The following is a 21243-nucleotide window of genomic DNA, read 5'->3' on the forward strand; positions in this document are numbered from 1 at the left end:
AACAAAGGTAGGTGTGTGCTTGTGTGTGTGTTTCCTATGCAGATCCTAAGCCCAGTGTCACATGCAAGTAGGAGGAGTAAGAAGGGTTCCTGGCAAATCCGGGTTATGGATTGCATTTAAAAAGGCCCCGTGGGAGTGCAATGGGCCCCTGTCTTGCTGCTTAGCAATAATGGTATGGGTTTAGGTTCTGCTGTGTGTACTGGTGGTTGACTGCCCCCCAGCCCAGAGTGTGCATGGAAAATTGTCTGGCAGCCTCCCTGACAGCAAGCAGTGATAGTGCCCATGAAGGGGACCTTGTTGGGCCCGCCCCTTTCACGGTTATCGCTTCTCGGCCTTTTGGCTAAGATCAAGTGTAGTATCTGTTCTTATCAGTTTAATATCTGATACGTCCCCTATCTGGGGACCATATATTAAATGGATTTTTGAGAACGGGGGCCGATTTCGAAGCTTGCTTCCGTCGCCCTATGCATTGACCCGATATGGCAGTATCTTCGGGTACAGTGCACCACCCCCTTACAGGGTTAAAAAGAAAGATTCCTACTTTCATTGCTACCTGCTTGCTGGCTAGCCAGCTAGCCAGCCCTGTGGGCCTTGCTGCTGCTGCAGCCAAAAAACAAAAGGTGGTGCTGCTGCTGCTTCTGCTGCTTCTGCTTCTGCTTGTGTCTGGCCCCTGTTGGAGCGTCCAGGCACAGGACTTCTGCTGCTGCTGACTAAATGGCCTCCTTAATTGGATCATTTGAGTAGCCAGCACACCTGTGCAGGTAGGGCATGACATGATAGGCAGCTGCCTTGATAGCGGGTGGGTGCTGAATGTTCCTAATTGACAAAATAAGATTAATGCTTATGAAGAAATATAAAATCTCATCCCTTCCCCAATATCGCGCCACACCCCTACCCCTTAATTCCCTGGTTGAACGTGATGGACATATGTCTTTTTTCGACCGTACTAACTATGTAACTATGTAACATAACAGGGGGGGGGGGGGGGGTCTCCTGGCTGTTCACACAGGTGTGTCATTGCTGTACATTGACCATGCATTGCTTCTGTGGTATTGCAAAGGCAAAGACAAATGCTTCCAGCCATCCATTGCACTAATGGATTGGTCATCAGCTGGCTGTCTATGTCCCGCATCAATATAGACCAAAGTACAGAGGGTTAGGCTATGCTATTGTGCACCTACCTGATGCATCAGAAGGTGCGAGGCCCTTGCTAAATTCTGTGCACAGACTTTGAGATCTATGCTTTAGACTGTATCTAAACCTGCTCCAACATGGACTGACATTCTGGCCTACTTTCAGCCGATGCGACTTGTCTGTCGCTGAACAGTCGCTTTTTATGTATTCAGCACCTATGTATAATGTTGTAAAAATGCTCTAGAAGCTAAAGTCGCAGAAATGTCACACATATTTGGCCTGCAACTTTCTGTGCGACAAATTCAGACAGGAAAAATCAGTATAAATCCTTAGAAAATTATCCCCCAGTGTCTCCATCTGCTGGCGGTATTGAATAAGCATTGCTGCACTGATGGGGTATGCATTAGACGAAAAAAAAGAAGAAAAAGAAGAATAATACGCCCAGAAAAGAGGCGAAAAGGAGAAAAACGTAAAAAAACGTGAAAAAAAAGTAAGAGGAAGAGAAGGGAAAAAAAGGTGGAAATGGGTTTAAAAGTGATTTCGGCGGAGAATATATATATATATATATATATATATATATATATATATATATATATGCGCACACACACACATAGATATAAACGTATTCTCCGTTGAGATATTGCAGCCGCTGCTGTGTCCAGGCCCAGGAGCCTTAGCACTGTGCTGTGATGTCACTCAATACCACTGACATCACTAGGTGTAAACAACATCTCTCCTTTGCTGTGTATGTGACTATGGAGCTGTTTGGTGATGTCGTCTATTACGGCCTTCATAGAAGCAACAGGAGATTGTTGCATCCATCTTGAACCCTCAGAACTACAGTGCTATGATGTCACTCACTTCCACAGGCCTTGCAGAGTGTAAACAACAACAACCCAGCTTTGTTGTGTATGTAACCAAAGGGATTTGTGATGTCACCTAGAACCTTCACAGCAGCGACAGCTTTATGAGGAGCATCAGCACTGCTCTGCCTGAGCAGAACCATCACCGCCATAGGTTGTCAAATAACCCGGATTTAACCCACACAGGTAAGTCCAATGGGGTGCAGGCATGTCCTCTATGCTTACAGCTTCCCGTGGGTGTTGGTTTGATACCGTTTGGGGACAGCCAAGGAGGCATCTGCAGGCAACAAAGGTAGGTGTGTGCTTGTGTGTGTGTTTCCTATGCAGATCCTAAGCCCAGTGTCACATGCAAGTAGGAGGAGTAAGAAGGGTTCCTGGCAAATCCGGGTTATGGATTGCATTTAAAAAGGCCCCGTGGGAGTGCAATGGGCCCCTGTCTTGCTGCTTAGCAATAATGGTATGGGTTTAGGTTCTGCTGTGTGTACTGGTGGTTGACTGCCCCCCAGCCCAGAGTGTGCATGGAAAATTGTCTGGCAGCCTCCCTGACAGCAAGCAGTGATAGTGCCCATGAAGGGGACCTTGTTGGGCCCGCCCCTTTCACGGTTATCGCTTCTCGGCCTTTTGGCTAAGATCAAGTGTAGTATCTGTTCTTATCAGTTTAATATCTGATACGTCCCCTATCTGGGGACCATATATTAAATGGATTTTTGAGAACGGGGGCCGATTTCGAAGCTTGCTTCCGTCGCCCTATGCATTGACCCGATATGGCAGTATCTTCGGGTACAGTGCACCACCCCCTTACAGGGTTAAAAAGAAAGATTCCTACTTTCATTGCTACCTGCTTGCTGGCTAGCCAGCTAGCCAGCCCTGTGGGCCTTGCTGCTGCTGCAGCCAAAAAACAAAAGGTGGTGCTGCTGCTGCTTCTGCTGCTTCTGCTTCTGCTTGTGTCTGGCCCCTGTTGGAGCGTCCAGGCACAGGACTTCTGCTGCTGCTGACTAAATGGCCTCCTTAATTGGATCATTTGAGTAGCCAGCACACCTGTGCAGGTAGGGCATGACATGATAGGCAGCTGCCTTGATAGCGGGTGGGTGCTGAATGTTCCTAATTGACAAAATAAGATTAATGCTTATGAAGAAATATAAAATCTCATCCCTTCCCCAATATCGCGCCACACCCCTACCCCTTAATTCCCTGGTTGAACGTGATGGACATATGTCTTTTTTCGACCGTACTAACTATGTAACTATGTAACATAACATGGGGGGGGGGGGGGGGGTCTCCTGGCTGTTCACACAGGTGTGTCATTGCTGTACATTGACCATGCATTGCTTCTGTGGTATTGCAAAGGCAAAGACAAATGCTTCCAGCCATCCATTGCACTAATGGATTGGTCATCAGCTGGCTGTCTATGTCCCGCATCAATATAGACCAAAGTACAGAGGGTTAGGCTATGCTATTGTGCACCTACCTGATGCATCAGAAGGTGCGAGGCCCTTGCTAAATTCTGTGCACAGACTTTGAGATCTATGCTTTAGACTGTATCTAAACCTGCTCCAACATGGACTGACATTCTGGCCTACTTTCAGCCGATGCGACTTGTCTGTCGCTGAACAGTCGCTTTTTATGTATTCAGCACCTATGTATAATGTTGTAAAAATGCTCTAGAAGCTAAAGTCGCAGAAATGTCACACATATTTGGCCTGCAACTTTCTGTGCGACAAATTCAGACAGGAAAAATCAGTATAAATCCTTAGAAAATTATCCCCCAGTGTCTCCATCTGCTGGCGGTATTGAATAAGCATTGCTGCACTGATGGGGTATGCATTAGACGAAAAAAAAGAAGAAAAAGAAGAATAATACGCCCAGAAAAGAGGCGAAAAGGAGAAAAACGTAAAAAAACGTGAAAAAAAAGTAAGAGGAAGAGAAGGGAAAAAAAGGTGGAAATGGGTTTAAAAGTGATTTCGGCGGAGAAATATATATATATATATATATATATATATATATATATATATATATATATGCGCACACACACACATAGATATAAACGTATTCTCCGTTGAGATATTGCAGCCGCTGCTGTGTCCAGGCCCAGGAGCCTTAGCACTGTGCTGTGATGTCACTCAATACCACTGACATCACTAGGTGTAAACAACATCTCTCCTTTGCTGTGTATGTGACTATGGAGCTGTTTGGTGATGTCGTCTATTACGGCCTTCATAGAAGCAACAGGAGATTGTTGCATCCATCTTGAACCCTCAGAACTACAGTGCTATGATGTCACTCACTTCCACAGGCCTTGCAGAGTGTAAACAACAACAACCCAGCTTTGTTGTGTATGTAACCAAAGGGATTTGTGATGTCACCTAGAACCTTCACAGCAGCGACAGCTTTATGAGGAGCATCAGCACTGCTCTGCCTGAGCAGAACCATCACCGCCATAGGTTGTCAAATAACCCGGATTTAACCCACACAGGTAAGTCCAATGGGGTGCAGGCATGTCCTCTATGCTTACAGCTTCCCGTGGGTGTTGGTTTGATACCGTTTGGGGACAGCCAAGGAGGCATCTGCAGGCAACAAAGGTAGGTGTGTGCTTGTGTGTGTGTTTCCTATGCAGATCCTAAGCCCAGTGTCACATGCAAGTAGGAGGAGTAAGAAGGGTTCCTGGCAAATCCGGGTTATGGATTGCATTTAAAAAGGCCCCGTGGGAGTGCAATGGGCCCCTGTCTTGCTGCTTAGCAATAATGGTATGGGTTTAGGTTCTGCTGTGTGTACTGGTGGTTGACTGCCCCCCAGCCCAGAGTGTGCATGGAAAATTGTCTGGCAGCCTCCCTGACAGCAAGCAGTGATAGTGCCCATGAAGGGGACCTTGTTGGGCCCGCCCCTTTCACGGTTATCGCTTCTCGGCCTTTTGGCTAAGATCAAGTGTAGTATCTGTTCTTATCAGTTTAATATCTGATACGTCCCCTATCTGGGGACCATATATTAAATGGATTTTTGAGAACGGGGGCCGATTTCGAAGCTTGCTTCCGTCGCCCTATGCATTGACCCGATATGGCAGTATCTTCGGGTACAGTGCACCACCCCCTTACAGGGTTAAAAAGAAAGATTCCTACTTTCATTGCTACCTGCTTGCTGGCTAGCCAGCTAGCCAGCCCTGTGGGCCTTGCTGCTGCTGCAGCCAAAAAACAAAAGGTGGTGCTGCTGCTGCTTCTGCTGCTTCTGCTTCTGCTTGTGTCTGGCCCCTGTTGGAGCGTCCAGGCACAGGACTTCTGCTGCTGCTGACTAAATGGCCTCCTTAATTGGATCATTTGAGTAGCCAGCACACCTGTGCAGGTAGGGCATGACATGATAGGCAGCTGCCTTGATAGCGGGTGGGTGCTGAATGTTCCTAATTGACAAAATAAGATTAATGCTTATGAAGAAATATAAAATCTCATCCCTTCCCCAATATCGCGCCACACCCCTACCCCTTAATTCCCTGGTTGAACGTGATGGACATATGTCTTTTTTCGACCGTACTAACTATGTAACTATGTAACATAACATGGGGGGGGGGGGGGGGGTCTCCTGGCTGTTCACACAGGTGTGTCATTGCTGTACATTGACCATGCATTGCTTCTGTGGTATTGCAAAGGCAAAGACAAATGCTTCCAGCCATCCATTGCACTAATGGATTGGTCATCAGCTGGCTGTCTATGTCCCGCATCAATATAGACCAAAGTACAGAGGGTTAGGCTATGCTATTGTGCACCTACCTGATGCATCAGAAGGTGCGAGGCCCTTGCTAAATTCTGTGCACAGACTTTGAGATCTATGCTTTAGACTGTATCTAAACCTGCTCCAACATGGACTGACATTCTGGCCTACTTTCAGCCGATGCGACTTGTCTGTCGCTGAACAGTCGCTTTTTATGTATTCAGCACCTATGTATAATGTTGTAAAAATGCTCTAGAAGCTAAAGTCGCAGAAATGTCACACATATTTGGCCTGCAACTTTCTGTGCGACAAATTCAGACAGGAAAAATCAGTATAAATCCTTAGAAAATTATCCCCCAGTGTCTCCATCTGCTGGCGGTATTGAATAAGCATTGCTGCACTGATGGGGTATGCATTAGACGAAAAAAAAGAAGAAAAAGAAGAATAATACGCCCAGAAAAGAGGCGAAAAGGAGAAAAACGTAAAAAAACGTGAAAAAAAAGTAAGAGGAAGAGAAGGGAAAAAAAGGTGGAAATGGGTTTAAAAGTGATTTCGGCGGAGAAATATATATATATATATATATATATATATATATATATATATATGCGCACACACACACATAGATATAAACGTATTCTCCGTTGAGATATTGCAGCCGCTGCTGTGTCCAGGCCCAGGAGCCTTAGCACTGTGCTGTGATGTCACTCAATACCACTGACATCACTAGGTGTAAACAACATCTCTCCTTTGCTGTGTATGTGACTATGGAGCTGTTTGGTGATGTCGTCTATTACGGCCTTCATAGAAGCAACAGGAGATTGTTGCATCCATCTTGAACCCTCAGAACTACAGTGCTATGATGTCACTCACTTCCACAGGCCTTGCAGAGTGTAAACAACAACAACCCAGCTTTGTTGTGTATGTAACCAAAGGGATTTGTGATGTCACCTAGAACCTTCACAGCAGCGACAGCTTTATGAGGAGCATCAGCACTGCTCTGCCTGAGCAGAACCATCACCGCCATAGGTTGTCAAATAACCCGGATTTAACCCACACAGGTAAGTCCAATGGGGTGCAGGCATGTCCTCTATGCTTACAGCTTCCCGTGGGTGTTGGTTTGATACCGTTTGGGGACAGCCAAGGAGGCATCTGCAGGCAACAAAGGTAGGTGTGTGCTTGTGTGTGTGTTTCCTATGCAGATCCTAAGCCCAGTGTCACATGCAAGTAGGAGGAGTAAGAAGGGTTCCTGGCAAATCCGGGTTATGGATTGCATTTAAAAAGGCCCCGTGGGAGTGCAATGGGCCCCTGTCTTGCTGCTTAGCAATAATGGTATGGGTTTAGGTTCTGCTGTGTGTACTGGTGGTTGACTGCCCCCCAGCCCAGAGTGTGCATGGAAAATTGTCTGGCAGCCTCCCTGACAGCAAGCAGTGATAGTGCCCATGAAGGGGACCTTGTTGGGCCCGCCCCTTTCACGGTTATCGCTTCTCGGCCTTTTGGCTAAGATCAAGTGTAGTATCTGTTCTTATCAGTTTAATATCTGATACGTCCCCTATCTGGGGACCATATATTAAATGGATTTTTGAGAACGGGGGCCGATTTCGAAGCTTGCTTCCGTCGCCCTATGCATTGACCCGATATGGCAGTATCTTCGGGTACAGTGCACCACCCCCTTACAGGGTTAAAAAGAAAGATTCCTACTTTCATTGCTACCTGCTTGCTGGCTAGCCAGCTAGCCAGCCCTGTGGGCCTTGCTGCTGCTGCAGCCAAAAAACAAAAGGTGGTGCTGCTGCTGCTTCTGCTGCTTCTGCTTCTGCTTGTGTCTGGCCCCTGTTGGAGCGTCCAGGCACAGGACTTCTGCTGCTGCTGACTAAATGGCCTCCTTAATTGGATCATTTGAGTAGCCAGCACACCTGTGCAGGTAGGGCATGACATGATAGGCAGCTGCCTTGATAGCGGGTGGGTGCTGAATGTTCCTAATTGACAAAATAAGATTAATGCTTATGAAGAAATATAAAATCTCATCCCTTCCCCAATATCGCGCCACACCCCTACCCCTTAATTCCCTGGTTGAACGTGATGGACATATGTCTTTTTTCGACCGTACTAACTATGTAACTATGTAACATAACATGGGGGGGGGGGGGGGGGTCTCCTGGCTGTTCACACAGGTGTGTCATTGCTGTACATTGACCATGCATTGCTTCTGTGGTATTGCAAAGGCAAAGACAAATGCTTCCAGCCATCCATTGCACTAATGGATTGGTCATCAGCTGGCTGTCTATGTCCCGCATCAATATAGACCAAAGTACAGAGGGTTAGGCTATGCTATTGTGCACCTACCTGATGCATCAGAAGGTGCGAGGCCCTTGCTAAATTCTGTGCACAGACTTTGAGATCTATGCTTTAGACTGTATCTAAACCTGCTCCAACATGGACTGACATTCTGGCCTACTTTCAGCCGATGCGACTTGTCTGTCGCTGAACAGTCGCTTTTTATGTATTCAGCACCTATGTATAATGTTGTAAAAATGCTCTAGAAGCTAAAGTCGCAGAAATGTCACACATATTTGGCCTGCAACTTTCTGTGCGACAAATTCAGACAGGAAAAATCAGTATAAATCCTTAGAAAATTATCCCCCAGTGTCTCCATCTGCTGGCGGTATTGAATAAGCATTGCTGCACTGATGGGGTATGCATTAGACGAAAAAAAAGAAGAAAAAGAAGAATAATACGCCCAGAAAAGAGGCGAAAAGGAGAAAAACGTAAAAAAACGTGAAAAAAAAGTAAGAGGAAGAGAAGGGAAAAAAAGGTGGAAATGGGTTTAAAAGTGATTTCGGCGGAGAAATATATATATATATATATATATATATATATATATATATATGCGCACACACACACATAGATATAAACGTATTCTCCGTTGAGATATTGCAGCCGCTGCTGTGTCCAGGCCCAGGAGCCTTAGCACTGTGCTGTGATGTCACTCAATACCACTGACATCACTAGGTGTAAACAACATCTCTCCTTTGCTGTGTATGTGACTATGGAGCTGTTTGGTGATGTTGTCTATTACGGCCTTCATAGAAGCAACAGGAGATTGTTGCATCCATCTTGAACCCTCAGAACTACAGTGCTATGATGTCACTCACTTCCACAGGCCTTGCAGAGTGTAAACAACAACAACCCAGCTTTGTTGTGTATGTAACCAAAGGGATTTGTGATGTCACCTAGAACCTTCACAGCAGCGACAGCTTTATGAGGAGCATCAGCACTGCTCTGCCTGAGCAGAACCATCACCGCCATAGGTTGTCAAATAACCCGGATTTAACCCACACAGGTAAGTCCAATGGGGTGCAGGCATGTCCTCTATGCTTACAGCTTCCCGTGGGTGTTGGTTTGATACCGTTTGGGGACAGCCAAGGAGGCATCTGCAGGCAACAAAGGTAGGTGTGTGCTTGTGTGTGTGTTTCCTATGCAGATCCTAAGCCCAGTGTCACATGCAAGTAGGAGGAGTAAGAAGGGTTCCTGGCAAATCCGGGTTATGGATTGCATTTAAAAAGGCCCCGTGGGAGTGCAATGGGCCCCTGTCTTGCTGCTTAGCAATAATGGTATGGGTTTAGGTTCTGCTGTGTGTACTGGTGGTTGACTGCCCCCCAGCCCAGAGTGTGCATGGAAAATTGTCTGGCAGCCTCCCTGACAGCAAGCAGTGATAGTGCCCATGAAGGGGACCTTGTTGGGCCCGCCCCTTTCACGGTTATCGCTTCTCGGCCTTTTGGCTAAGATCAAGTGTAGTATCTGTTCTTATCAGTTTAATATCTGATACGTCCCCTATCTGGGGACCATATATTAAATGGATTTTTGAGAACGGGGGCCGATTTCGAAGCTTGCTTCCGTCGCCCTATGCATTGACCCGATATGGCAGTATCTTCGGGTACAGTGCACCACCCCCTTACAGGGTTAAAAAGAAAGATTCCTACTTTCATTGCTACCTGCTTGCTGGCTAGCCAGCTAGCCAGCCCTGTGGGCCTTGCTGCTGCTGCAGCCAAAAAACAAAAGGTGGTGCTGCTGCTGCTTCTGCTGCTTCTGCTTCTGCTTGTGTCTGGCCCCTGTTGGAGCGTCCAGGCACAGGACTTCTGCTGCTGCTGACTAAATGGCCTCCTTAATTGGATCATTTGAGTAGCCAGCACACCTGTGCAGGTAGGGCATGACATGATAGGCAGCTGCCTTGATAGCGGGTGGGTGCTGAATGTTCCTAATTGACAAAATAAGATTAATGCTTATGAAGAAATATAAAATCTCATCCCTTCCCCAATATCGCGCCACACCCCTACCCCTTAATTCCCTGGTTGAACGTGATGGACATATGTCTTTTTTCAACCGTACTAACTATGTAACTATGTAACATAACATGGGGGGGGGGGGGGGGGGTCTCCTGGCTGTTCACACAGGTGTGTCATTGCTGTACATTGACCATGCATTGCTTCTGTGGTATTGCAAAGGCAAAGACAAATGCTTCCAGCCATCCATTGCACTAATGGATTGGTCATCAGCTGGCTGTCTATGTCCCGCATCAATATAGACCAAAGTACAGAGGGTTAGGCTATGCTATTGTGCACCTACCTGATGCATCAGAAGGTGCGAGGCCCTTGCTAAATTCTGTGCTCAGACTTTGAGATCTATGCTTTAGACTGTATCTAAACCTGCTCCAACATGGACTGACATTCTGGCCTACTTTCAGCCGATGCGACTTGTCTGTCGCTGAACAGTCGCTTTTTATGTATTCAGCACCTATGTATAATGTTGTAAAAATGCTCTAGAAGCTAAAGTCGCAGAAATGTCACACATATTTGGCCTGCAACTTTCTGTGCGACAAATTCAGACAGGAAAAATCAGTATAAATCCTTAGAAAATTATCCCCCAGTGTCTCCATCTGCTGGCGGTATTGAATAAGCATTGCTGCACTGATGGGGTATGCATTAGACGAAAAAAAAGAAGAAAAAGAAGAATAATACGCCCAGAAAAGAGGCGAAAAGGAGAAAAACGTAAAAAAACGTGAAAAAAAAGTAAGAGGAAGAGAAGGGAAAAAAAGGTGGAAATGGGTTTAAAAGTGATTTCGGCGGAGAAATATATATATATATATATATATATATATATATATATATATATATATATGCGCACACACACACATAGATATAAACGTATTCTCCGTTGAGATATTGCAGCCGCTGCTGTGTCCAGGCCCAGGAGCCTTAGCACTGTGCTGTGATGTCACTCAATACCACTGACATCACTAGGTGTAAACAACATCTCTCCTTTGCTGTGTATGTGACTATGGAGCTGTTTGGTGATGTCGTCTATTACGGCCTTCATAGAAGCAACAGGAGATTGTTGCATCCATCTTGAACCCTCAGAACTACAGTGCTATGATGTCACTCACTTCCACAGGCCTTGCAGAGTGTAAACAACAACAACCCAGCTTTGTTGTGTATGTAACCAAAGGGATTTGTGATGTCACCTAGAACCTTCACAGCAGCGACAGCTTTATGAGGAGCATCAGCACTGCTCTGCCTGAGCAGAACCATCACCGCCATAGGTTGTCAAATAACCCGGATTTAACCCACACAGGTAAGTCCAATGGGGTGCAGGCATGTCCTCTATGCTTACAGCTTCCCGTGGGTGTTGGTTTGATACCGTTTGGGGACAGCCAAGGAGGCATCTGCAGGCAACAAAGGTAGGTGTGTGCTTGTGTGTGTGTTTCCTATGCAGATCCTAAGCCCAGTGTCACATGCAAGTAGGAGGAGTAAGAAGGGTTCCTGGCAAATCCGGGTTATGGATTGCATTTAAAAAGGCCCCGTGGGAGTGCAATGGGCCCCTGTCTTGCTGCTTAGCAATAATGGTATGGGTTTAGGTTCTGCTGTGTGTACTGGTGGTTGACTGCCCCCCAGCCCAGAGTGTGCATGGAAAATTGTCTGGCAGCCTCCCTGACAGCAAGCAGTGATAGTGCCCATGAAGGGGACCTTGTTGGGCCCGCCCCTTTCACGGTTATCGCTTCTCGGCCTTTTGGCTAAGATCAAGTGTAGTATCTGTTCTTATCAGTTTAATATCTGATACGTCCCCTATCTGTGGACCATATATTAAATGGATTTTTGAGAACGGGGGCCGATTTCGAAGCTTGCTTCCGTCGCCCTATGCATTGACCCGATATGGCAGTATCTTCGGGTACAGTGCACCACCCCCTTACAGGGTTAAAAAGAAAGATTCCTACTTTCATTGCTACCTGCTTGCTGGCTAGCCAGCTAGCCAGCCCTGTGGGCCTTGCTGCTGCTGCAGCCAAAAAACAAAAGGTGGTGCTGCTGCTGCTTCTGCTGCTTCTGCTTCTGCTTGTGTCTGGCCCCTGTTGGAGCGTCCAGGCACAGGACTTCTGCTGCTGCTGACTAAATGGCCTCCTTAATTGGATCATTTGAGTAGCCAGCACACCTGTGCAGGTAGGGCATGACATGATAGGCAGCTGCCTTGATAGCGGGTGGGTGCTGAATGTTCCTAATTGACAAAATAAGATTAATGCTTATGAAGAAATATAAAATCTCATCCCTTCCCCAATATCGCGCCACACCCCTACCCCTTAATTCCCTGGTTGAACGTGATGGACATATGTCTTTTTTCGACCGTACTAACTATGTAACTATGTAACATAACATGGGGGGGGGGGGGGGGTCTCCTGGCTGTTCACACAGGTGTGTCATTGCTGTACATTGACCATGCATTGCTTCTGTGGTATTGCAAAGGCAAAGACAAATGCTTCCAGCCATCCATTGCACTAATGGATTGGTCATCAGCTGGCTGTCTATGTCCCGCATCAATATAGACCAAAGTACAGAGGGTTAGGCTATGCTATTGTGCACCTACCTGATGCATCAGAAGGTGCGAGGCCCTTGCTAAATTCTGTGCACAGACTTTTAGATCTATGCTTTAGACTGTATCTAAACCTGCTCCAACATGGACTGACATTCTGGCCTACTTTCAGCCGATGCGACTTGTCTGTCGCTGAACAGTCGCTTTTTATGTATTCAGCACCTATGTATAATGTTGTAAAAATGCTCTAGAAGCTAAAGTCGCAGAAATGTCACACATATTTGGCCTGCAACTTTCTGTGCGACAAATTCAGACAGGAAAAATCAGTATAAATCCTTAGAAAATTATCCCCCAGTGTCTCCATCTGCTGGCGGTATTGAATAAGCATTGCTGCACTGATGGGGTATGCATTAGACGAAAAAAAAGAAGAAAAAGAAGAATAATACGCCCAGAAAAGAGGCGAAAAGGAGAAAAACGTAAAAAAACGTGAAAAAAAAGTAAGAGGAAGAGAAGGGAAAAAAAGGTGGAAATGGGTTTAAAAGTGATTTCGGCGGAGAAATATATATATATATATATATATATATATATATATATATATATGCGCACACACACACATAGATATAAACGTATTCTCCGTTGAGATATTGCAGCCGCTGCTGTGTCCAGGCCCAGGAGCCTTAGCACTGTGCTGTGATGTCACTCAATACCACTGACATCACTAGGTGTAAACAACATCTCTCCTTTGCTGTGTATGTGACTATGGAGCTGTTTGGTGATGTCGTCTATTACGGCCTTCATAGAAGCAACAGGAGATTGTTGCATCCATCTTGAACCCTCAGAACTACAGTGCTATGATGTCACTCACTTCCACAGGCCTTGCAGAGTGTAAACAACAACAACCCAGCTTTGTTGTGTATGTAACCAAAGGGATTTGTGATGTCACCTAGAACCTTCACAGCAGCGACAGCTTTATGAGGAGCATCAGCACTGCTCTGCCTGAGCAGAACCATCACCGCCATAGGTTGTCAAATAACCCGGATTTAACCCACACAGGTAAGTCCAATGGGGTGCAGGCATGTCCTCTATGCTTACAGCTTCCCGTGGGTGTTGGTTTGATACCGTTTGGGGACAGCCAAGGAGGCATCTGCAGGCAACAAAGGTAGGTGTGTGCTTGTGTGTGTGTTTCCTATGCAGATCCTAAGCCCAGTGTCACATGCAAGTAGGAGGAGTAAGAAGGGTTCCTGGCAAATCCGGGTTATGGATTGCATTTAAAAAGGCCCCGTGGGAGTGCAATGGGCCCCTGTCTTGCTGCTTAGCAATAATGGTATGGGTTTAGGTTCTGCTGTGTGTACTGGTGGTTGACTGCCCCCCAGCCCAGAGTGTGCATGGAAAATTGTCTGGCAGCCTCCCTGACAGCAAGCAGTGATAGTGCCCATGAAGGGGACCTTGTTGGGCCCGCCCCTTTCACGGTTATCGCTTCTCGGCCTTTTGGCTAAGATCAAGTGTAGTATCTGTTCTTATCAGTTTAATATCTGATACGTCCCCTATCTGGGGACCATATATTAAATGGATTTTTGAGAACGGGGGCCGATTTCGAAGCTTGCTTCCGTCGCCCTATGCATTGACCCGATATGGCAGTATCTTCGGGTACAGTGCACCACCCCCTTACAGGGTTAAAAAGAAAGATTCCTACTTTCATTGCTACCTGCTTGCTGGCTAGCCAGCTAGCCAGCCCTGTGGGCCTTGCTGCTGCTGCAGCCAAAAAACAAAAGGTGGTGCTGCTGCTGCTTCTGCTGCTTCTGCTTCTGCTTGTGTCTGGCCCCTGTTGGAGCGTCCAGGCACAGGACTTCTGCTGCTGCTGACTAAATGGCCTCCTTAATTGGATCATTTGAGTAGCCAGCACACCTGTGCAGGTAGGGCATGACATGATAGGCAGCTGCCTTGATAGCGGGTGGGTGCTGAATGTTCCTAATTGACAAAATAAGATTAATGCTTATGAAGAAATATAAAATCTCATCCCTTCCCCAATATCGCGCCACACCCCTACCCCTTAATTCCCTGGTTGAACGTGATGGACATATGTCTTTTTTCGACCGTACTAACTATGTAACTATGTAACATAACATGGGGGGGGGGGGGGGGGGTCTCCTGGCTGTTCACACAGGTGTGTCATTGCTGTACATTGACCATGCATTGCTTCTGTGGTATTGCAAAGGCAAAGACAAATGCTTCCAGCCATCCATTGCACTAATGGATTGGTCATCAGCTGGCTGTCTATGTCCCGCATCAATATAGACCAAAGTACAGAGGGTTAGGCTATGCTATTGTGCACCTACCTGATGCATCAGAAGGTGCGAGGCCCTTGCTAAATTCTGTGCACAGACTTTGAGATCTATGCTTTAGACTGTATCTAAACCTGCTCCAACATGGACTGACATTCTGGCCTACTTTCAGCCGATGCGACTTGTCTGTCGCTGAACAGTCGCTTTTTATGTATTCAGCACCTATGTATAATGTTGTAAAAATGCTCTAGAAGCTAAAGTCGCAGAAATGTCACACATATTTGGCCTGCAACTTTCTGTGCGACAAATTCAGACAGGAAAAATCAGTATAAATCCTTAGAAAATTATCCCCCAGTGTCTCCATCTGCTGGCGGTATTGAATAAGCATTGCTGCACTGATGGGGTATGCATTAGACGAAAAAAAAGAAGAAAAAGAAGAATAATACGCCCAGAAAAGAGGCGAAAAGGAGAAAAACGTAAAAAAACGTGAAAAAAAAGTAAGAGGAAGAGAAGGGAAAAAAAGGTGGAAATGGGTTTAAAAGTGATTTCGGCGGAGAAATATATATATATATATATATATATATATATATATATATATATATATATATGCGCACACACACACATAGATATAAACGCATTCTCCGTTGAGATATTGCAGCCGCTGCTGTGTCCAGGCCCAGGAGCCTTAGCACTGTGCTGTGATGTCACTCAATACCACTGACATCACTAGGTGTAAACAACATCTCTCCTTTGCTGTGTATGTGACTATGGAGCTGTTTGGTGATGTCGTCTATTACGGCCTTCATAGAAGCAACAGGAGATTGTTGCATCCATCTTGAACCCTCAGAACTACAGTGCTATGATGTCACTCACTTCCACAGGCCTTGCAGAGTGTAAACAACAACAACCCAGCTTTGTTGTGTATGTAACCATAGGGATTTGTGATGTCACCTAGAACCTTCACAGCAGCGACAGCTTTATGAGGAGCATCAGCACTGCTCTGCCTGAGCAGAACCATCACCGCCATAGGTTGTCAAATAACCCGGATTTAACCCACACAGGTAAGTCCAATGGGGTGCAGGCATGTCCTCTATGCTTACAGCTTCCCGTGGGTGTTGGTTTGATACCGTTTGGGGACAGCCAAGGAGGCATCTGCAGGCAACAAAGGTAGGTGTGTGCTTGTGTGTGTGTTTCCTATGCAGATCCTAAGCCCAGTGTCACATGCAAGTAGGAGGAGTAAGAAGGGTTCCTGGCAAATCCGGGTTATGGATTGCATTTAAAAAGGCCCCGTGGGAGTGCAATGGGCCCCTGTCTTGCTGCTTAGCAATAATGGTATGGGTTTAGGTTCTGCTGTGTGTACTGGTGGTTGACTGCTCCCCAGCCCAGAGTGTGCATGGAAAATTGTCTGGCAGCCTCCCTGACAGCAAGCAGTGATAGTGCCCATGAAGGGGACCTTGTTGGGCCCGCCCCTTTCACGGTTATCGCTTCTCGGCCTTTTGGCTAAGATCAAGTGTAGTATCTGTTCTTATCAGTTTAATATCTGATACGTCCCCTATCTGGGGACCATATATTAAATGGATTTTTGAGAACGGGGGCCGATTTCGAAGCTTGCTTCCGTCGCCCTATGCATTGACCCGATATGGCAGTATCTTCGGGTACAGTGCACCACCCCCTTACAGGGTTAAAAAGAAAGATTCCTACTTTCATTGCTACCTGCTTGCTGGCTAGCCAGCTAGCCAGCCCTGTGGGCCTTGCTGCTGCTGCAGCCAAAAAACAAAAGGTGGTGCTGCTGCTGCTTCTGCTGCTTCTGCTTCTGCTTGTGTCTGGCCCCTGTTGGAGCGTCCAGGCACAGGACTTCTGCTGCTGCTGACTAAATGGCCTCCTTAATTGGATCATTTGAGTAGCCAGCACACCTGTGCAGGTAGGGCATGACATGATAGGCAGCTGCCTTGATAGCGGGTGGGTGCTGAATGTTCCTAATTGACAAAATAAGATTAATGCTTATGAAGAAATATAAAATCTCATCCCTTCCCCAATATCGCGCCACACCCCTACCCCTTAATTCCCTGGTTGAACGTGATGGACATATGTCTTTTTTCGACCGTACTAACTATGTAACTATGTAACATAACATGGGGGGGGGTCTCCTGGCTGTTCACACAGGTGTGTCATTGCTGTACATTGACCATGCATTGCTTCTGTGGTATTGCAAAGGCAAAGACAAATGCTTCCAGCCATCCATTGCACTAATGGATTGGTCATCAGCTGGCTGTCTATGTCCCGCATCAATATAGACCAAAGTACAGAGGGTTAGGCTATGCTATTGTGCACCTACCTGATGCATCAGAAGGTGCGAGGCCCTTGCTAAATTCTGTGCACAGACTTTGAGATCTATGCTTTAGACTGTATCTAAACCTGCTCCAACATGGACTGACATTCTGGCCTACTTTCAGCCGATGCGACTTGTCTGTCGCTGAACAGTCGCTTTTTATGTATTCAGCACCTATGTATAATGTTGTAAAAATGCTCTAGAAGCTAAAGTCGCAGAAATGTCACACATATTTGGCCTGCAACTTTCTGTGCGACAAATTCAGACAGGAAAAATCAGTATAAATCCTTAGAAAATTATCCCCCAGTGTCTCCATCTGCTGGCGGTATTGAATAAGCATTGCTGCACTGATGGGGTATGCATTAGACGAAAAAAAAGAAGAAAAAGAAGAATAATACGCCCAGAAAAGAGGCGAAAAGGAGAAAAACGTAAAAAAACGTGAAAAAAAAGTAAGAGGAAGAGAAGGGAAAAAAAGGTGGAAATGGGTTTAAAAGTGATTTCGGCGGAGAAATATATATATATATATATATATATATATATATATATATATATATGCGCACACACACACATAGATATAAACGTATTCTCCGTTGAGATATTGCAGCCGCTGCTGTGTCCAGGCCCAGGAGCCTTAGCACTGTGCTGTGATGTCACTCAATACCACTGACATCACTAGGTGTAAACAACATCTCTCCTTTGCTGTGTATGTGACTATGGAGCTGTTTGGTGATGTCGTCTATTACGGCCTTCATAGAAGCAACAGGAGATTGTTGCATCCATCTTGAACCCTCAGAACTACAGTGCTATGATGTCACTCACTTCCACAGGCCTTGCAGAGTGTAAACAACAACAACCCAGCTTTGTTGTGTATGTAACCAAAGGGATTTGTGATGTCACCTAGAACCTTCACAGCAGCGACAGCTTTATGAGGAGCATCAGCACTGCTCTGCCTGAGCAGAACCATCACCGCCATAGGTTGTCAAATAACCCGGATTTAACCCACACAGGTAAGTCCAATGGGGTGCAGGCATGTCCTCTATGCTTACAGCTTCCCGTGGGTGTTGGTTTGATACCGTTTGGGGACAGCCAAGGAGGCATCTGCAGGCAACAAAGGTAGGTGTGTGCTTGTGTGTGTGTTTCCTATGCAGATCCTAAGCCCAGTGTCACATGCAAGTAGGAGGAGTAAGAAGGGTTCCTGGCAAATCCGGGTTATGGATTGCATTTAAAAAGGCCCCGTGGGAGTGCAATGGGCCCCTGTCTTGCTGCTTAGCAATAATGGTATGGGTTTAGGTTCTGCTGTGTGTACTGGTGGTTGACTGCCCCCCAGCCCAGAGTGTGCATGGAAAATTGTCTGGCAGCCTCCCTGACAGCAAGCAGTGATAGTGCCCATGAAGGGGACCTTGTTGGGCCCGCCCCTTTCACGGTTATCGCTTCTCGGCCTTTTGGCTAAGATCAAGTGTAGTATCTGTTCTTATCAGTTTAATATCTGATACGTCCCCTATCTGGGGACCATATATTAAATGGATTTTTGAGAACGGGGGCCGATTTCGAAGCTTGCTTCCGTCGCCCTATGCATTGACCCGATATGGCAGTATCTTCGGGTACAGTGCACCACCCCCTTACAGGGTTAAAAAGAAAGATTCCTACTTTCATTGCTACCTGCTTGCTGGCTAGCCAGCTAGCCAGCCCTGTGGGCCTTGCTGCTGCTGCAGCCAAAAAACAAAAGGTGGTGCTGCTGCTGCTTCTGCTGCTTCTGCTTCTGCTTGTGTCTGGCCCCTGTTGGAGCGTCCAGGCACAGGACTTCTGCTGCTGCTGACTAAATGGCCTCCTTAATTGGATCATTTGAGTAGCCAGCACACCTGTGCAGGTAGGGCATGACATGATAGGCAGCTGCCTTGATAGCGGGTGGGTGCTGAATGTTCCTAATTGACAAAATAAGATTAATGCTTATGAAGAAATATAAAATCTCATCCCTTCCCCAATATCGCGCCACACCCCTACCCCTTAATTCCCTGGTTGAACGTGATGGACATATGTCTTTTTTCGACCGTACTAACTATGTAACTATGTAACATAACATGGGGGGGGGGGGGGGGTCTCCTGGCTGTTCACACAGGTGTGTCATTGCTGTACATTCACCATGCATTGCTTCTGTGGTATTGCAAAGGCAAAGACAAATGCTTCCAGCCATCCATTGCACTAATGGATTGGTCATCAGCTGGCTGTCTATGTCCCGCATCAATATAGACCAAAGTACAGAGGGTTAGGCTATGCTATTGTGCACCTACCTGATGCATCAGAAGGTGCGAGGCCCTTGCTAAATTCTGTGCACAGACTTTGAGATCTATGCTTTAGACTGTATCTAAACCTGCTCCAACATGGACTGACATTCTGGCCTACTTTCAGCCGATGCGACTTGTCTGTCGCTGAACAGTCGCTTTTTATGTATTCAGCACCTATGTATAATGTTGTAAAAATGCTCTAGAAGCTAAAGTCGCAGAAATGTCACACATATTTGGCCTGCAACTTTCTGTGCGACAAATTCAGACAGGAAAAATCAGTATAAATCCTTAGAAAATTATCCCCCAGTGTCTCCATCTGCTGGCGGTATTGAATAAGCATTGCTGCACTGATGGGGTATGCATTAGACGAAAAAAAAGAAGAAAAAGAAGAATAATACGCCCAGAAAAGAGGCGAAAAGGAGAAAAACGTAAAAAAACGTGAAAAAAAAGTAAGAGGAAGAGAAGGGAAAAAAAGGTGGAAATGGGTTTAAAAGTGATTTCGGCGGAGAAATATAAATATATATATATTATATATATATATATATATATATATATATGCGCACACACACACATAGATATAAACGTATTCTCCGTTGAGATATTGCAGCCGCTGCTGTGTCCAGGCCCAGGAGCCTTAGCACTGTGCTGTGATGTCACTCAATACCACTGACATCACTAGGTGTAAACAACATCTCTCCTTTGCTGTGTATGTGACTATGGAGCTGTTTGGTGATGTCGTCTATTACGGCCTTCATAGAAGCAACAGGAGATTGTTGCATCCATCTTGAACCCTCAGAACTACAGTGCTATGATGTCACTCACTTCCACAGGCCTTGCAGAGTGTAAACAACAACAACCCAGCTTTGTTGTGTATGTAACCAAAGGGATTTGTGATGTCACCTAGAACCTTCACAGCAGCGACAGCTTTATGAGGAGCATCAGCACTGCTCTGCCTGAGCAGAACCATCACCGCCATAGGTTGTCAAATAACCCGGATTTAACCCACACAGGTAAGTCCAATGGGGTGCAGGCATGTCCTCTATGCTTACAGCTTCCCGTGGGTGTTGGTTTGATACCGTTTGGGGACAGCCAAGGAGGCATCTGCAGGCAACAAAGGTAGGTGTGTGCTTGTGTGTGTGTTTCCTATGCAGATCCTAAGCCCAGTGTCACATGCAAGTAGGAGGAGTAAGAAGGGTTCCTGGCAAATCCGGGTTATGGATTGCATTTAAAAAGGCCCCGTGGGAGTGCAATGGGCCCCTGTCTTGCTGCTTAGCAATAATGGTATGGGTTTAGGTTCTGCTGTGTGTACTGGTGGTTGACTGCCCCCCAGCCCAGAGTGTGCATGGAAAATTGTCTGGCAGCCTCCCTGACAGCAAGCAGTGATAGTGCCCATGAAGGGGACCTTGTTGGGCCCGCCCCTTTCACGGTTATCGCTTCTCGGCCTTTTGGCTAAGATCAAGTGTAGTATCTGTTCTTATCAGTTTAATATCTGATACGTCCCCTATCTGGGGACCATATATTAAATGGATTTTTGAGAACGGGGGCCGATTTCGAAGCTTGCTTCCGTCGCCCTATGCATTGACCCGATATGGCAGTATCTTCGGGTACAGTGCACCACCCCCTTACAGGGTTAAAAAGAAAGATTCCTACTTTCATTGCTACCTGCTTGCTGGCTAGCCAGCTAGCCAGCCCTGTGGGCCTTGCTGCTGCTGCAGCCAAAAAACAAAAGGTGGTGCTGCTGCTGCTTCTGCTGCTTCTGCTTCTGCTTGTGTCTGGCCCCTGTTGGAGCGTCCAGGCACAGGACT

At 46.4% G+C, this 21243-nt stretch overlaps 10 non-coding genes across 10 annotated transcripts; all 10 read left to right on the plus strand.

The window, feature by feature from the left end:
* The first annotated feature begins 320 nt into the window (after window positions 1-320).
* Window positions 321-511, plus strand: LOC130322428 (U2 spliceosomal RNA). The gene has a single exon (XR_008867941.1). It is a non-coding gene; the product is annotated as a U2 spliceosomal RNA (small nuclear RNA).
* A 2091-nt stretch (window positions 512-2602) lies between these two features.
* Window positions 2603-2793, plus strand: LOC130322440 (U2 spliceosomal RNA). Its single transcript, XR_008867952.1, has one exon. It is a non-coding gene; the product is annotated as a U2 spliceosomal RNA (small nuclear RNA).
* Window positions 2794-4889: 2096 nt separating this feature from the next.
* On the plus strand, window positions 4890-5080 carry LOC130322446 (U2 spliceosomal RNA). Its single transcript, XR_008867956.1, has one exon. It is a non-coding gene; the product is annotated as a U2 spliceosomal RNA (small nuclear RNA).
* A 2090-nt stretch (window positions 5081-7170) lies between these two features.
* On the plus strand, window positions 7171-7361 carry LOC130322447 (U2 spliceosomal RNA). The gene has a single exon (XR_008867957.1). It is a non-coding gene; the product is annotated as a U2 spliceosomal RNA (small nuclear RNA).
* A 2088-nt stretch (window positions 7362-9449) lies between these two features.
* On the plus strand, window positions 9450-9640 carry LOC130322448 (U2 spliceosomal RNA). The gene has a single exon (XR_008867958.1). It is a non-coding gene; the product is annotated as a U2 spliceosomal RNA (small nuclear RNA).
* Window positions 9641-11737: 2097 nt separating this feature from the next.
* Window positions 11738-11928, plus strand: LOC130322443 (U2 spliceosomal RNA). Its single transcript, XR_008867954.1, has one exon. It is a non-coding gene; the product is annotated as a U2 spliceosomal RNA (small nuclear RNA).
* Window positions 11929-14017: 2089 nt separating this feature from the next.
* LOC130322429 (U2 spliceosomal RNA) lies at window positions 14018-14208 on the plus strand. Its single transcript, XR_008867942.1, has one exon. It is a non-coding gene; the product is annotated as a U2 spliceosomal RNA (small nuclear RNA).
* Window positions 14209-16307: 2099 nt separating this feature from the next.
* On the plus strand, window positions 16308-16498 carry LOC130322430 (U2 spliceosomal RNA). The gene has a single exon (XR_008867943.1). It is a non-coding gene; the product is annotated as a U2 spliceosomal RNA (small nuclear RNA).
* Window positions 16499-18582: 2084 nt separating this feature from the next.
* Window positions 18583-18773, plus strand: LOC130322432 (U2 spliceosomal RNA). Its single transcript, XR_008867944.1, has one exon. It is a non-coding gene; the product is annotated as a U2 spliceosomal RNA (small nuclear RNA).
* A 2094-nt stretch (window positions 18774-20867) lies between these two features.
* Window positions 20868-21058, plus strand: LOC130322433 (U2 spliceosomal RNA). The gene has a single exon (XR_008867945.1). It is a non-coding gene; the product is annotated as a U2 spliceosomal RNA (small nuclear RNA).
* Window positions 21059-21243: the final 185 nt, after the last annotated feature.

Source organism: Hyla sarda, unplaced genomic scaffold (genome assembly GCF_029499605.1).
Source record: "Hyla sarda isolate aHylSar1 unplaced genomic scaffold, aHylSar1.hap1 scaffold_2335, whole genome shotgun sequence".
NCBI lineage: Eukaryota > Metazoa > Chordata > Amphibia > Anura > Hylidae > Hyla > Hyla sarda.